The following is a 16,190-nucleotide window of genomic DNA, read 5'->3' as shown; positions in this document are numbered from 1 at the left end:
CTAAAATGTTCCCTACAAGTTAAATGATATATTATTGCACCTTGCCCTTCCCACCACAAAGAAATAAATAGAGCACTTGGTAGGCTTCTTTCGATTTTGCACACAGTAAATGTTGCCCTGACATACTTATCAGGTACCTAGGACAGCTATTAGTTTTAAGTAGGTCCAGAGCAATAAAGGACTCTGTAGCAAGTTTCCTTGACACTTGAAAAATATGATCTTGCAGGTCATATGATGATAGAAATCACCATTGCAGGTAAAGATGACGTGGAAGTTTTGGCCAAATCCCAATAGATGTTTCACAGCTGTATCACCCAAGATTCTAGAACAAGATCACTTGCACATTAGAGATCTGCTCATTGTTCAAATATCAGCTCTTTTATGTCCTTACAACTAGCAGAGACTGAATTCCTGACTTTGTTATAATAAGTTCATTACTTTGACAGGAGCTAAGGTATTGTCAACCTCAAGGTCATGTCAGACAGCCACAGCAGTAATCCATCATATGAAGGAAATGTCATACTCAGAATCAGTCGCCAAAAGACCAAGCTGAAAGTATCATAGTTCCATATTTCAAGATACACTACAAAGCCATAGTAATTAAAACAGAATGATACTAACACAAAAACAGATACATACATCAATGGAACAGAATAGAGAGCTCCAAAATAATCCCATGTTTATATGGTCAATGAATCTATGACAAAGGAAGCAAGAATACTCAATGGGGAAAACACATTCTCCTCAATAAATGGTACTGGGAACACTGGATAGCTACATGCAAAAGAATGAAAATGGACCACTTTCTAATGCCATACAGAAAAATAAGCTCAAAATGGATTAAAGCTCTAAATGTGATACCACAAACCATAAAAATTCTAGAAGAGAACACAGGCAGTAATTTCTCTGACATTGGCTCTAGTGACATTTTTCTAGATATGTCTCCCCAGGCAAAGGTAAAAAAAAAGCAAAAATAAACTATTAGAGCTAAATCAACACTTGTTCAACCCGAAAGCAATAAAAACACCTAAGACATGGGCAAATGGACACTTCCAAAGAAGACATACAAATGAATAATAGCCAGATGAAAATATGCTCAGCATCATTAATCATCAGGAAAATGCAAATCAAAACCATAATGAGATATCACCTTACACATGTCAGGATGGCTAAAATAAAAAAAGACAAGAAATAACCAGTATTGATGAGGATGTGGAAGAAAAGGAACCCTCATGTACTGTTGATGGGAATGTAAATTTGTGCAGCTGCTATGGCAAAGAGTATGGAGTTTCCTTAAAAACTTTAAAAATATAATTACACAATGATCCAATAATTCCACTGCTGGATATCTACCCAAAGAAAATGAAAAGTCTAATTCAAAAAGATATCTGCACCCATATGCTTATTGCAGCATTACTTAAAATAGCCAAGATAGAGAAGCAACCTAAATCTCCATCAATAGATGAATGGATAAGCAAAATGAGGTGTATATATATAATATATAATTATATATAATAATATATACTATATATAATTATAAGAAATTCTCATGTAATTATAAAGGCTAAAATGTTCCTCAGTCTGCCATCCTCAACATGGAGAATAAGGAAAGCCCGTGATGTAATTCAGTCTAAGTCTGAGAGCCTGAGAACTAGAGGAGCCAAAGATGTAATTGCCAATACAAGACAGAAGGATGGAGAACCAGAAGCTCTGATGTCTAAGGGCAGAAAAATACTGACATCCCAGCTCAGATAGAGAGTGAACTTGCCCTTCCTTCGCCTTTTCTTTTTTAATATGAAATCTATTGTCAAATTGGTTTCCATAAAACACCCAGTGCTCATCCCAACAGGTGCCCTCCTCAATGCCCCTCACCCACCCTCCCCTCCTTCCCACCCCCCCATCAACCCTCAGTTTATTCTCAGTTTTTAAGAGTCTCTTGTGGTTTGGCTCCCTCCCTCTCTAACTTTTTTTTTTTTTTTTTTGCTTTGCCTTTTTATTCAGTTGGCTCCCTCAATGGGTTGGATGGTGTCCTCCCTCATTGGTGAGGGCAGATCTCTTTACTCAGTCTAATCTCTTCCTGAAATACCTGCTTGACTCACCCAGAAATGATGTTTTAACAGCCATCTGAGCATATCTCACCCCAGCCAAGTTTAGACATAAAATTAACTGTCATAAATGTCTTGTTTCAGATTTTTTTGTTTGTACCTTCTTGTGTTTGTATGGTTCCCCTAAACTGTCCTTCCCTAGCCTCATTCCTCTGCTTCACCTAGTTAATTACCACTGTAATTTTAGATGGCTTTATGCTCCGAAGGAATGTTTAGAGTATTATCTGTTCTACCAGTGTTATCTGTACTTTCTATGTACTCTCAGTTGTAATAGCCCTTTTAATGTATGTATCCAACATTAGATGCTAAGATATGTGACAGCACGTCTATCTTCCCTGTGTTACATAACCATAGTGGCTAACACATAATAGATGTTTGTTAAAGAAGGAAGAAAAGGAAAAAAAAAAGGCAAAAAGAAAGAAGTCAAGGAAATAAGAGAAGGAAGAAAGGATTTCAAGCTACTTAGCGAATGTAAGGAAAATACACACTAGTTGAATTAATGTCACGTTTTTTTTTTCCTTTTTTTAATTTTAGGAATGAAGTCTGTGAGGGAAAGAATTTTTGCACTCCTATTTTCATTTGAGGGATAGTTATTTTGGCATATATATTAGCTCTCAAAAATGTACAGTACATTTGGATGAAAAACCTAGATATAATTTGTTCTCTTTTCCAGGTTGCTCAATAAGAGTAATTAAGTTTCCGAGAAGAAATCAAACATATTTCTTCATATAAATGGAGCAATAAATTTCTTTGACTCCAAGGGCTAATAATTTTCCAAAATGTCTCTAGAGTCCTATGCAACATCATCTGTTAAAAAGTTCATTGAAAATGTACAAATATTTACAATTACGTTTCTTTAATGTTAAATAGTCAATTAATTGGCTATGCACATAATAGCACTTTTCAAATTATCAGAGTTCATCATGCTTTTTATGGAGTGATAATATAGTTCATATTCTTTAAATCAAATATATTTTTAGAAGTATTTCTATTGATTTTTCCCTGTGTTCTTATTTTGGCTGCATTTGTATTTTAAGACTGTGTAACATTTAACTAGTCAAATGACCTATTTACTTTATAACTTGAAGTAGTTCTCAGTCTTCCCACTCATCAGATTTTTACCTTGTCCACTTTAAGAACAGTCTTAGTATAACACACAATTTCACCAAATTGAATAGTAGAATGTACTCTCAAACTTCTTTGCCTCAAAAATTTTTCACGCTTTTAAAAATTACTGGGGTTCCCAATAAATCTTCCTGATTTTGGGGGGGATTAATGTTATAATACATAGTAAATTATTCTGAGTAAAAGCAAAATAATTTATAAATACTTTTTAAAACATTTTTACAGTGAAGACTCATTAACAGTTCTATTACAAATGTTGGTAAAACTACAAGCTACTTCTCAGGACTGACTATAATTACTGATGTGAATGTAATGTATATTCATATTATGAACTATAATGTACTGATGTTGATCCCAAGACCAATTGAATCAGTAAGCGTGTGACTGGATTCCAAGGTTTTGTAGTTATTTGATTGTTTGTCAGGTTTTTGTTCTGTTGAAGGTTTCCAGATGATTCTGCTTCACAGTTATTGTTAAAAACAACTGCTCTACTATGAGATAATATATACATTACTCATAAAGATATGTTATTTTAATCAAATATGTTTTTTTGAATCCTTATTAAATTTAAGAACTTTAAAAGATTTATTATTTATTAACATATTTAATTTTCTTATTTTAAGTTCATTTATTTGGGGGGGGAAGGTGTGAACAGGGGAAGGGCAGTGAGGGAGGGGAGAGGGAGAATCCCAGGCAGGCTCCATGCTGTCAGCGCTGAGCCCAACACAGGGCTTGATCCCAAGACCGTGAGATCATGACCTGAGTCAAACCTGAGTCAGAAACTTAACCGACTGAGCCCCCTCAACATATTTAATTTTTTATTATAGTGAATGAAGTACAAACTAAAGAAATATTTTAAAGGTAGAAAACCACGAAAATTTTGTAAACTGCTTTTTACAAAGTCCATCATTGAGACATACCAACTAGTGATATTTTATTATTTTCCTTTCTGGAATATATATTTTAAATATTTTATTTATATATGTATTACTTAGTCATGCCAGAAAAATGTCTCTGAGAGTACAATTTTTGAAGGGTACATTATTCCATCATATAAACTATGCCCACTTATCTTGTTTACAAAATGTTTCTATTACTTTGTAAAATAATGCTATGAATGGAATTGTACATGATGTAATCTGAATGTATGAATCTTTCATGAAGATAGATTCCTGAAAGTACTAGGTCTAAACTGATCATTTAAAACTATGATACAAAGGGAATAAATATTTTCCATACAATAATGAACCATTTTAATACACAGCATGATGTATTATGCTGTCCAACTCACCCCTTGTTTATAAGTATTCAACTGTATCCAATTTTAGGAGGAAACATTATATCTCATGTTTTAAATAGGTCTTCAATAATTAATAATTATTACATTTATAATAAATAATTATTAAGAAATTTCTTTCAGTTATTAGAAAATCATATTAACTTATTACTAGGTGGCAGATTATCTTAAAGGTGTTTGCTTATGTGTTTTTTTTTTCATATTTAATCTGCTATCCAAATTATTAGGTAACTCTTAATATTCCAATTTTCAGAAATGAAGGAACTGAGGCACAGAGAGATTAGGTAATTTTCGTGAGATTCCAGCACCAAAAAGTGTGTGAGTGAAAGCACATAATTTTCACTGGGTCCTGGAACTAGAAAGATTTAATTTAACCATGGAACGTTGACCACAGAGTCCATGGTCATATTAGTTTTATGCTCCTTGGTGAGACTCCAAACTGTGGTGAATATGCTCAGTTGCTACACACAAAGACTCTTCAGGGGAAATCAATTTCTAAATCCACATTCCATATATGATATTTTTAGAAACTCATTATCTGAGAGCCAGCCTTGTTCGCAGTAGTCCATTTCCCTTTTGTATCAAAGCAAGTGTATTAGTTTCCTACTGCTGCTGTAACAAATTACCACTAATGTTAAGTCTTAAAAACACAAATCTGTTTTCTTCCAGTTCTGGAGAGCAGAAATCTAAAATGTATGGGAAGGGATATACTCCTTCTTACGGCTTTAGAAAGAATTGTTCCATGTCTTTCCAGCTTGTAGGTGATGTTCTCATTCCTTGGCTCATGACCCTCTTTTATCTGGAAAACCAATTGTATCTCCTAATCTCTGCTTCCATCAACACACCTTTCTTCCTCTTTTGCCTCTCTTCCCTCATTTAAAACCTTTGTGATTCTATTGGACCAACCTAGGTAATTCAGGGTAATTTCCTTATTTTCAGATCCTCAATCACAATTGTCAATCCCCTTTGCTATGTAAAATAACATATTCATAAGTTCTGGGGATTAGAACATGGGCATCTTTGGAAGGTTATTGTTCTGTTTACCACAGTAAAGTATTCTCTTCTTCACCAAATATTCTTCCTCATCTATTGCAAGTCTTCATGCAGTACATATTTGGGGGTATAAAATTTTATGATGTGCCAAGCAAAAAGATATAATTAAATTTTAGTATTAGAAATGTTTACTATGATAGCTAATTATGAACAAAAACTCATAAAGCTTTCTGCCATTATGTAATGTAAAAGTACTTACCTAAGGACTGAGACTCAGCATTAGCCTCAGAGTATTATGTTCACTGGGACACTTTAATTTCAGAAAAACAAAGCAACCACCTCATGTGATTCTTTTAAATATACTTGGATGGGGAGCCTGGGTGGCTCAGTCGGTTGGGCGTCCAACTTCGGATCAGATCATGATCTCTCGGTTTGTGGGTTTGAGCCCCGTGTCGGGCTCTGTGCTGGTAGCTCAGAGCCTGGAGCTTGCTTCAGATTCTATGTCTCCCCGTCTCTTAGCCCTTCCCATGCTCATGCTCTGTCTCTGTCTCTCAATAATAAATTAACATTAAAAAAAAATTAAATATACTTGGATGTTCTTCTGCAGGATTACTAGATTCTTCAGGACACATTGAATAAAGCCCATATATAATGTTTACACAAATCACTTCTAATTCTTTCTGCTTATCTCAGTAAGGTGGTTAAAACACAATAATGAAATCATATCATAAAATATTTGTTTCAAATGTAAATCCTCTTATTACCACTATTAAAATTTGAATAATTTGTATCTCTCATTGACAAGAATTAAATCTGTTTTAATCTGTAAGAAATATCTAGATAGTAACTTAAAAATGTGTTAACTACAGGGGTATCTGGGTGACTCAGTCAGTTAAGCATCTGATTTTGACTCAGGTCATGGTCTCATGGTTTGTGAGTTCAAGTCCCGCATCGGGCTCTGTGCTGACAGCTCAGAGCCTGGAGCTTGCTTTGGATCTGTCTCCTCCTTTCTCTCTGCCCCTCCCCTGCTTGTGCTCTGTTTCTCTCTGTCTCTCAATAATAAAATAAACATTTAAAATTTTTTAAAAAATGTATTAACTAAATACATAATTTTTCAAAAATTCTCTTAGGGTGGGTGCAATCAAAACTTTTGAAGACCATACCAACTGCATACCGAAGTTAAGTATTTTATTTTATTTTATTTTTTGCTTTCATATTTGTATTTAATTCCAGTTCATTAGGGGCACCTGAGTTGCTCAATCTAAGTGTCCTACTCTTGATTTCAGCTCAGGTCATGATCTCACGGTTTGTAAGACTGAGACCTATATTTGGCTGTGAGCTGACAGCATGCAGCCTGCTTAGGATTCTCTCTCTCCCACTCTCTCCTTGCCCTTTCCCCACTCTCTCTCTCTCTCTCGCTCTCTCTCTGTCAAAGATAAATAAACTTAAAAAACTCCAGTTCCTAAACATGCAGTGTAATATTAGTTTCAGGTGTAGAATTTAGGGATTCATCACTTATGTATTAAATTACATTCTATTTGTCAATTTTATATTTTAATTATATGTTATTGATCATTTTATTTTGCTGAATTTACAATTTGCATATGGATTATTATATTACTTTCCAAATTAGCATTCTTAGTTAAAATTCAAAACATTTTTTCTGCCATTTTATTTTAAGTAATGATTCTATCATTTTGTCTGTGTTTTGGCTTAAATAAATTATTCCATTTTTGCTGATATATTTTTTTCTTGTGTGATTTTCTCCCTGCTTCACTTTATTTACTAGAATATCTTTCTGTTATTATTTTGCTTCATTGAAGAATCTCTAATGTAAACTATAGCATAACATATTTATAAATATTTAGTAAGAAAATAGATGGATGGATTGTTTTTATTTTGGGCATTGTGTACTCTTAAATCTAAAATAAGGTACCATTCTGAACCACGTCAGTGTCTTCTATGGGAAAGATCTACATAGGCCAACAAGAGTTCCAGGAGGCTATTCAAAGGTGTTATCACGTGAAAGTGAGAAATAGACATCCATTAGATGTTCTTGCATAATATGGGAGCTTAATGGATTGAGAGAAATATATAAATATATATATAAACATATATGTATTTATGCACACTAGCACACACATATAAAATGCACATATATGGAATCAAATAGGTGAAGCTGGTTTCCTTTATTCATGTTTCAATGTGGGGGCATCTAAATTAATACTATTAGATGACTTCAGCCATGTCAATCAACCTTCACAGATTGGTATGTTAGAAAAAAGAACTTTTTTGTCTATCTCCTTAGTCTTTTTTTATAGTTTTTTTTTTCTGGAATAAATCAGTTGATAATATGTACTTCAAAAGCATTTTGATTCCTTTATCACTCGCTCTATGGTATAACTGATGACTGAAAATTCTTAATTTTTACGTATTTTTATCTATTTTCTTTTTCTTTACGGTTAGTGCTTCTTCTGGTCTTGTTTAAGGTTTTGTTTCTCTTTTTAAGGTAAAAAAGACACTCTATATTCCCTGAAGGGGATAATGTAGGAAAGAGGAAGAGGAGATGAATAAAAGGAAAGCAAAAGGAAAAAAAGTTAAAAAAGAGTAACATTGTATTTTATAAGTATGAATAAATATTTGAAATATTTAAATATACACAAACATATTTTATATAGATACAGTTTTATCAAAACTAAAATGCATGCCAAATTTCATTACTAAATGTATTCCTAATCTCTCCACATTATTCCAATAAAATAACAGTAATTAATACTACCACTTAATGCCTCAAAAATTCATTGAGTGTAATCTTCAGGGCTGTCTAGATTTAAACCAGTATTTTAATCCTATCTACTCAGTCTCCTAATCTATAAATTGAAAATAACAGGTACTTACCAAAAAAAAAAATAATAATAATCAAATAAATACATTGCAGAAGTGTATTTTTTTCTCTTAGAATATTTTACTTTTAGAAGTTTCTCTCCTCTGTTATATATAATTTTGTTGAGGTTGTTAATCAGGTGACAGTAACTCTTCCACTGAGGTTGGGACCAGTTGATTCAACTTGAGCACTCAAATCATCTGGGATCCACTTTTTCTTAATGTATCTGTCTCTTTTTTACTTCTCACTTTTCAAGTTCGTGAGCCAATAAACCTATTTTACCTCAACTAAGTTTGGTTTTTTCTCCCCCTTTTTTTTTTTTTTAACATAGTCAAATCCTAAGAAATATATGCCTGTAAAGCCATGGGAATGTGGTGTTGTACGATAATTAATATCAGACATAATTACTATAATGAAGTGGATTGCAGCTAACAATGGTGTTGGAAACCATTCCAAAGATGTATCAGTTATGCTATAAAAAATGAATATCTCTGAAATTCATTCATTCTTTATTCTTTAAGTCAGACATTCAACGAGTACCACTAGAGACTGAGACATTAATTAAGTTAGGAACTCCAATAAAATTTAAGATTAAAGTATGCATTGATCTAAAGCATATTAAGCATGGAAGGTAAACAACTCTTCCTCTCATCTTTCCATTTATATTTTTCTATCATCCTGTTCATTCCTTTGAAAACAGAAATTAACTCAGTAAAAGTCATTCTAAATAATACTTCTAGGAGCTAATGAGAATCTGATAGAATTAAGTCATTCTTTTTCCAGTTGAATAAAATCAATGGTTTAATGTAAATAAAAAGTTTCATTTTCATATAATGCACAAAAAGTGATTCTGGAAAGCAAAAAAAAAAAAAATCAGGCAATAAAGACAGAACTATATACCTGAAATGTAATAAAATCATTGCTCCTTATGTATCTGTGTTGCCCATAAAGCTTTATATATTTCAAGTCCATGAAGCTTGGTCTATTTAAGTACATATTTTAATAAAAATAAATTTAGTGGAATGAAAGTGCATATAGCTGAAATGTCCCTGTGCGTGTGTATTAACTAACACTAAATACTTCCAAAAGCCAAATTCTTATAAGAATGTAAAATTGTTTGAATTATTTATGGCCACAATTAATGCTATATATCAAACAAACACAAAACCTCAGTGGCATTCCACAACAAATGTTTATTTTTTTTGCCTAGGAGTTTATTTATTAGCTGGATAATTTTTCTCATGTAGGCAAGGATCAAATGCTGATCAGTCTTATTCATGCATTTGTGGTCAGCTGGAAGGTTGGCTATAGCCTGGCAGTATAGGCGGACTGGGTTAAAAGAAGTGTAAGTTAGATTGACTCAGCCCATTTACATGTGGTCCCTCACCCACTAGCCCACTAACCTGGGCTTGTTGCCATACTGCAGCAGATAACTAAAGAGAGAAGCTGAAGTACACAAGCTGCCTTACCCTTTTTAGTTTCTTCTTTGTTTTGTTTCAATGTGTATTATTTGTTTTTTTCAACGTTTATTTATTTTTGGGACAGAGAGAGACAGAGCATGAACGGGGGAGGGGCAGAGAGAGAGGGAGACACAGAATCGGAAACAGGCTCCAGGCTCTGAGCCATCAGCCCAGAGCCCGACGCGGGGCTCGAACTCACGGACCGCGAGATCGTGACCTGGTTGAAGTCGGACGCTTAACCGACTGCGCCACCCAGGCGCCCCTAAATGTGTATTATTTTTTGAGAGAGCATGAGCATGGGAGGGACAGAGAGAGAGAAGGGACAGAGGATCCAAAGCAGACCACTCTGTCCTGGATCCAAAGCAGGCTCTGAGCTGACAGTAGAAGCCTGAGGTGGGGCTGGAACTCACGAACGCTGAGATCATGACCTGAGCCAAAGTTGGAGGCTTAACTGACTGAGCCACCCACACACCCCCTTTTTAGGCTCTGATATGGCACTGATTCAAATGTGACGCATTCCATTGGTCAATGCAAGTCGTAAGTCCAACCTAGATTTAAGAAATGGGGAAATTAAAAAAAAAAAAAAAAAGAAAGGAACAAATTGGGGAAATAGACTCTATCATGTTATTTGAGGAACTCAAAATCACAAAGCAAACTGTAAGAGATGGACTGTTTATAGTTCTATCATTTTTCCGCAGTTATTCAGAACACCAACTATCCAGTCAAATATATAGAGGCCCGTATATTTGATATAATGTGGTATTGTAATAAACTGAAAGCACCTTTTCTTGAGAAATGTGTTTGAGAAATGCTTTCTCTCTTCAATAATGCAATATGATATTTAAAAAAAAAATAAAATGTAACACTACTCAAAACTACCTGTACAGCTAAATAGGTAATAGAAATTCACTTTAATTATACTTGTATTGCAGCCTACAAAGCCTGCATTTTTGTCATTAGAGTCAATAAAGCAATTTAGAAATTAATAACCATTTGTCTGTTCTAGATATGGCTTCATGAATTTTAAACAGTATTAGAAATTGCTATTTTACATCTTTTGTCAAGCAATGGTCTGCTATTATCAGTGACAGATTAAAACTAGTTGGTTTTTTTTAAATTGAGTAATGCATATGTAATTTCTTAGCAGTTAATAACTGTATGCTTAGTGAAATATTGAAATGTCTTAATATATTTTCTCAAGTGTAATTTAAGACAGAAAAAGTATAAATTAATATGTTCGATTTTATTGAATGTTCTAACAGGTGCAACTTGTGTCCAGCAAAATACAGTGTCACTAGTATTCATAGATCTATTCATAGTAGTTTGTCTTCTTAAAAAACATTTTTTTTCTTGTTAGTGGTAAAACTTTTTATTCCAAATCTGCTGTATGGAAACGTATTCTATCAGGGCCGAAAGAGAGAGAGAGAGACACAGAATCTGAAGCAGGCTCCAGGCTCTGAGCTGTCAGCACAGAGCCTGACATGGGGCCTAAACTCACAAGCTGTGAGATCATGACCTGAGTGGAAGTCAGACACTTAACCAACTGAGCCACCCACACACCCCACAGTAGTCTGTCTGCTTTATGGCATGTGATAAGAATTTCCTCCCCTTTCAAAGTTAGGCATGGCCATGTGATATATTGGGCCATATAATATGACTGGAAATTATTCTTATTCTTTCTGGAAGGATATTTAAGAGCTTATACATGATTATCCATGTAAGTTTTTTTTTTTCCCCTTTGTTCTGGTGATGGTGGGAGAATATGTGATAGCTGTCCTTGTCATTTGGAATCCTTTGATCATTAAGATTAATAGAGCTCCCTTGCTAACCCAGATAAGGCATATGGTGTGGGAGCAAAATCACCTTTTTTTTTTTTTTGTATCAAGTCACTGTGATTTTCAGGTTTTGTTTAGTCTTAGTGCCTCCTGACCTTGATATGGCTCAAAATATTTTGTCTCTTTTTTTTGGCTCAAAATATTTTGTCTCTTTTTTTTTGGCTCAAAATATTTTGATTTAAAGGTCTATAGATTAAATTTTTATTGAGGGTTATAAGTAAAGGTGGTTGATTTTTATGTATGTAGCTTAGAGTATGAATGCTTCCCATCTCCTATAATAGGATTCTTAGAAATATAAGTAGATACTAAATTTTCAGTATATCTTACTGTTTGATGTTTAGAGACATAATACTTGATAAATGTCCCTGTATATGATTATAAAATAATAGTTATTATTTTATGTGTGTATTATAGTATAGGAATTTTTTGTTATTATTTTTTTTATCTTGTTTAGTCCTTCAAACAACTCTCTAAGGTAATTGTTTTCAGTATATGCCTTAGTTCAGGCTGCCATAGCAAAATACCATATACTATATGTTTTAAAAAACAAATATATTTTCTCACTATTCTGGTGGCCCAAATTCAAGATCTAAGTTCCAGCCTATTTGGCTTCTTCCTTGTTAGCAGACAGCCACCTTCTAGCTGTAGCCTCACACAGCAGAGAAAGAGTGAGCAAGCTCTCCAGTGTCTCTTCTTACAAGGTCATAATCCTATTGAATTATAACCTTATTTAACCTTAACTACTTCTTTAGTCCAAGTGTAGCCACACTGAAGGTTAAGACTAGACATGTGAGTTTGGGAGCGCACATAATTCATTCCCTAACAGTATATATATGTCTTTCTTTTATTTACTTATTTTCTTTTCTTTTTTGCTTCCATCCTTTCTTTTTTCCTTCAACCTTTCCTTTCTTAATCCCTTTCAACCATTAGTACTTTAAGCCACTTTTTGTTAGTTTTTAAAAATTTTCATGCCAAATAGTAATGAGGTGATCTTGATTTAGTCAGCATCACACAGCTAGTTAATCCAGGTATTTGACTCTTGCTTTTATTATTTTTTTCTAATATCCACCTTTATGAATATGACAATATTTTGTTTTTTCTTTTTTAGTATTCTCATATTCAAAATTTATATAATGTATCTGATTTCGTGTGCACTTGCCTTTTTTATAGGGTAAAGTTCACGCACAACATGACCTTTTTTTTTTTCCTTAAGTGAAGGGAAAGGAGAAACTTTTGTATTTAGATCTTTCCTATTACTGAGGATATAAACTATGAGAAAATGTTTCTATGGATTTAGTACAAAGCATAATCAGACACAGTTCCTCTTCTGTCACAAAAGGTAATTTAAAAGTAAATTATGATATAATTAGTCAAAACAAAACTCATTAATTCAGTTATAGAAAATAAAATAATTATGCCAATCTACTCAATTTTCATCACTCTGTGAGTCCATCAACTATTAGGCATGTGTTATTTTACATATTACCATAAAAATACTGCCAATCAAAAAATAAGTACATTGTTCTTATGTAAAATTTTATTTATAATTATTGGACAAGTTATGTTAGCCTAACACGTGAAATTCTTTACATATGTCATTCTTGTGCAGAGATTAAAAACTTATGCAAAATTCACTGCTTAATATATTCCTCAAATTTCAGAGTGCCAAGTTTATGTGTTTGTGAGCAATACCAACTATGTCAAAGCTGCTAGTAGTGATTGTAGGATGCCATTGGATTTGAGATACATTTCAATTTCAAATATGAAAAAAATATGAAGCTTTTACATTTTAGAATCTGTAAAAGGTGGTATTTATACATTCCTTTTTTTTCTAAGTTTATTTATTTTGACGGAGGGGGATAGCATGAACTGGGGAGGGACATAGAGAGAAAGAGAGAGAATCCCAAGCTGGCTCTGCTCTGTCAGTGCAGAGCCTGATGCGGGGCTCAAACTCACCTACTATGAGATCATGACTGAAGCCGAAATTAAGTGTGAGATGTTTAACCGACTGAGCCACCCAGGTGCCCCTCCATTTTTGCTTGTTTTGTAAGTAAACTTGATATCACATGTTGGCTCCTATTATGCATGTTACTTTGACTTAAAAATGATTATTTACTTCAGAATCAAACATTGTGATAGAAATCTAAGAAGGATAATGTAATGCTTAATTTTATATGACAACCTGACAGGCTGGTTAAACTTTATTTCTGAGTATGTCTGTGAGGCTATTTCTCAATAACATTAACATTTTCATCAGCAGACCAAGTAGATTCCACTCCCCTAGTGTGGGCAGGCCTCATCTAATATTTTTAGGCCTGAGTAGAATAAAAGATGGAGTAGGAAATAATTTTCAATCACAACTGAATTAAACTAGCAATCAATAACAGAAAAATAAATGGGCAAAAGTAATGGAGAATAAATAACACACTTCTAAGTAACATGGGGTTCAAAGAAGAAATCTCAAGACAAATTTTAAAATATTTTAAATGAAATGAAAATGAAAATACAACTTATCAAAATGTGTGAGATATAGTGAAAATAGTACTTGAAGAGAAATTCATAGAACTGAATACATATGTTAGAAAACAAAAATATCTAAAGTAAATAATCTAAGTTTCCACCTTAGGAAACTAGAAAAAGAAAGAAAGTTAAATCCAAAGCAATTTGGAAGAAAAGAAATAATATTGGAGAAGAAATCAATGAAATTTAAAAAAAAAATAGAGAAAATCAAAGAAGCCAAAAGCTGATTCTTTGAAAAGTACAATAGAATGGATTAACCTCTAGCCAAGCAAACTAAGAAAAAAAGGACACAAATTACTAATATCAGAAATTAAAGACAGGACATCAGTATAGATACCATGAACATTAAAAGCATAAGAAAGGAATATTATGAACAACTCTAATGCTCACAAATTTGATAATCTAGAGAAAACAGACCTATTCCTTGAAAGATGTTATCTGTCAAAACTCACATAAGAATAGATGATTTGAGGGGCGCCTGGGTGGCGCAGTCGGTTAAGCGTCCGACTTCAGCCAGGTCACGATCTCGCGCTCCGTGAGTTCGAGCCCCGCGTCGGGCTCTGGGCTGATGGCTCAGAGCCTGGAGCCTGTTTCCGATTCTGTGTCTCCCTCTCTCTCTGTCCCTCCCCCGTTCATGCTCTGTCTCTCTCTGTCCCAAAAATAAATAAACGTTGAAAAAAAAATTTAAAAAAAAAAAAAAAAAAAAAGAATAGATGATTTGAGTAAGCTTTTATCAATTAAATAAACTGAATCAATATTAATACGGTTATTAGACAGAAAACATCGGGCCCAGAAGGGGTCACTGGTGAACTCTACCAAACATTTAAGGAAAAACTGTACCAAGTCCTTATAATCTCTTTCAGAGGATAGAAACAAAATGAGTATTTTTTTTTTTTTACTCATTGTATGAGGCCAACATTACCCTAATACCACAACCAGGCAAAGAGCTTGCAAAAAGAGAAAACTACAGACTAATATCTTTCATGAACATAGATATATAAATCATCAACAAAATCTTAGCAAAACACATCCAAACACTGGCTAGCTAGCTAGCTATACTAATTATATACAGTTATATGGTTATACATATACCATACACACACCATGACAAACTGGGATTTATCCCATGTATGCAAGGTTAGTTCACCATTAGAAAATCAATTAATGTAATCCACCCCATCAGCAGATAAAAAAAAAAGTCACATAATCATATCAGTAGTTGCAAAAAAAAAAAAAAGCTTTGACAAATCCAACACTTATTCATGATAAAATCTCTCAGTAAATTAGGAACAGAGGGGAACTTTTTCAACTCAGTAAGCATAATCTACAAAAACTACAGAATAGACAGAAAGATCAATAGAACAGAATAGAGAACCCAGAATAGAACCCTGTGAATATAGTCAGTAGGTCTTTCACAAAAGAGTAAAAGCAACACAGTGGAGCAAAAGTGATCTTTTCAACAAATAGTGAAAGAACAACTAGACATCCACCTGCAAAACAAATGAGTCTAGACACAGACCTTATACTCTTCACAAAAGCAAACTCAAAATGGATCATAGACATGAATGTAAGCAACTTTATAATACTCCTAGGAGAGAACATAGGAGTAAGCCTAGATGACCTTGGCACACAGATGTAAACATATTTTTACAATATTATTGGGTATATTCCCAATGCTGTACTTCTCAAAGCTGTGATTTATTTTATAATTGGAAGTTTGTATCTCTGAGTCCCCATCACCAATTTCACCCATCCTCTCACCTCCTCCTCTCTGGCAACCACCAGCTTGTTCTCTGTATTTATGAGAAGATATTTGCAAATGATGTATCTGATAAGGGGTTAATATGCAAAATATATTTAAAAACTTGTACAACTGAACACACACAAAAAAATAATTTAAATTTAAAAATGAACAGACCTGAATAGACATTTTTCTAAAGAAGACATACAGATATCCAACAGACACATGAA

The sequence above is a fragment of the Lynx rufus genome, unplaced genomic scaffold, assembly GCF_022079265.1.
Source record: "Lynx rufus isolate CCGP_SWC_20201006 ecotype Redwood Valley unplaced genomic scaffold, mLynRuf1.p SCAF_3, whole genome shotgun sequence".
Classification (NCBI taxonomy): domain Eukaryota; kingdom Metazoa; phylum Chordata; class Mammalia; order Carnivora; family Felidae; genus Lynx; species Lynx rufus.
The sequence above is the reverse complement of the archived record's forward strand: the minus strand, read 5'-3'. Positions refer to the sequence as shown.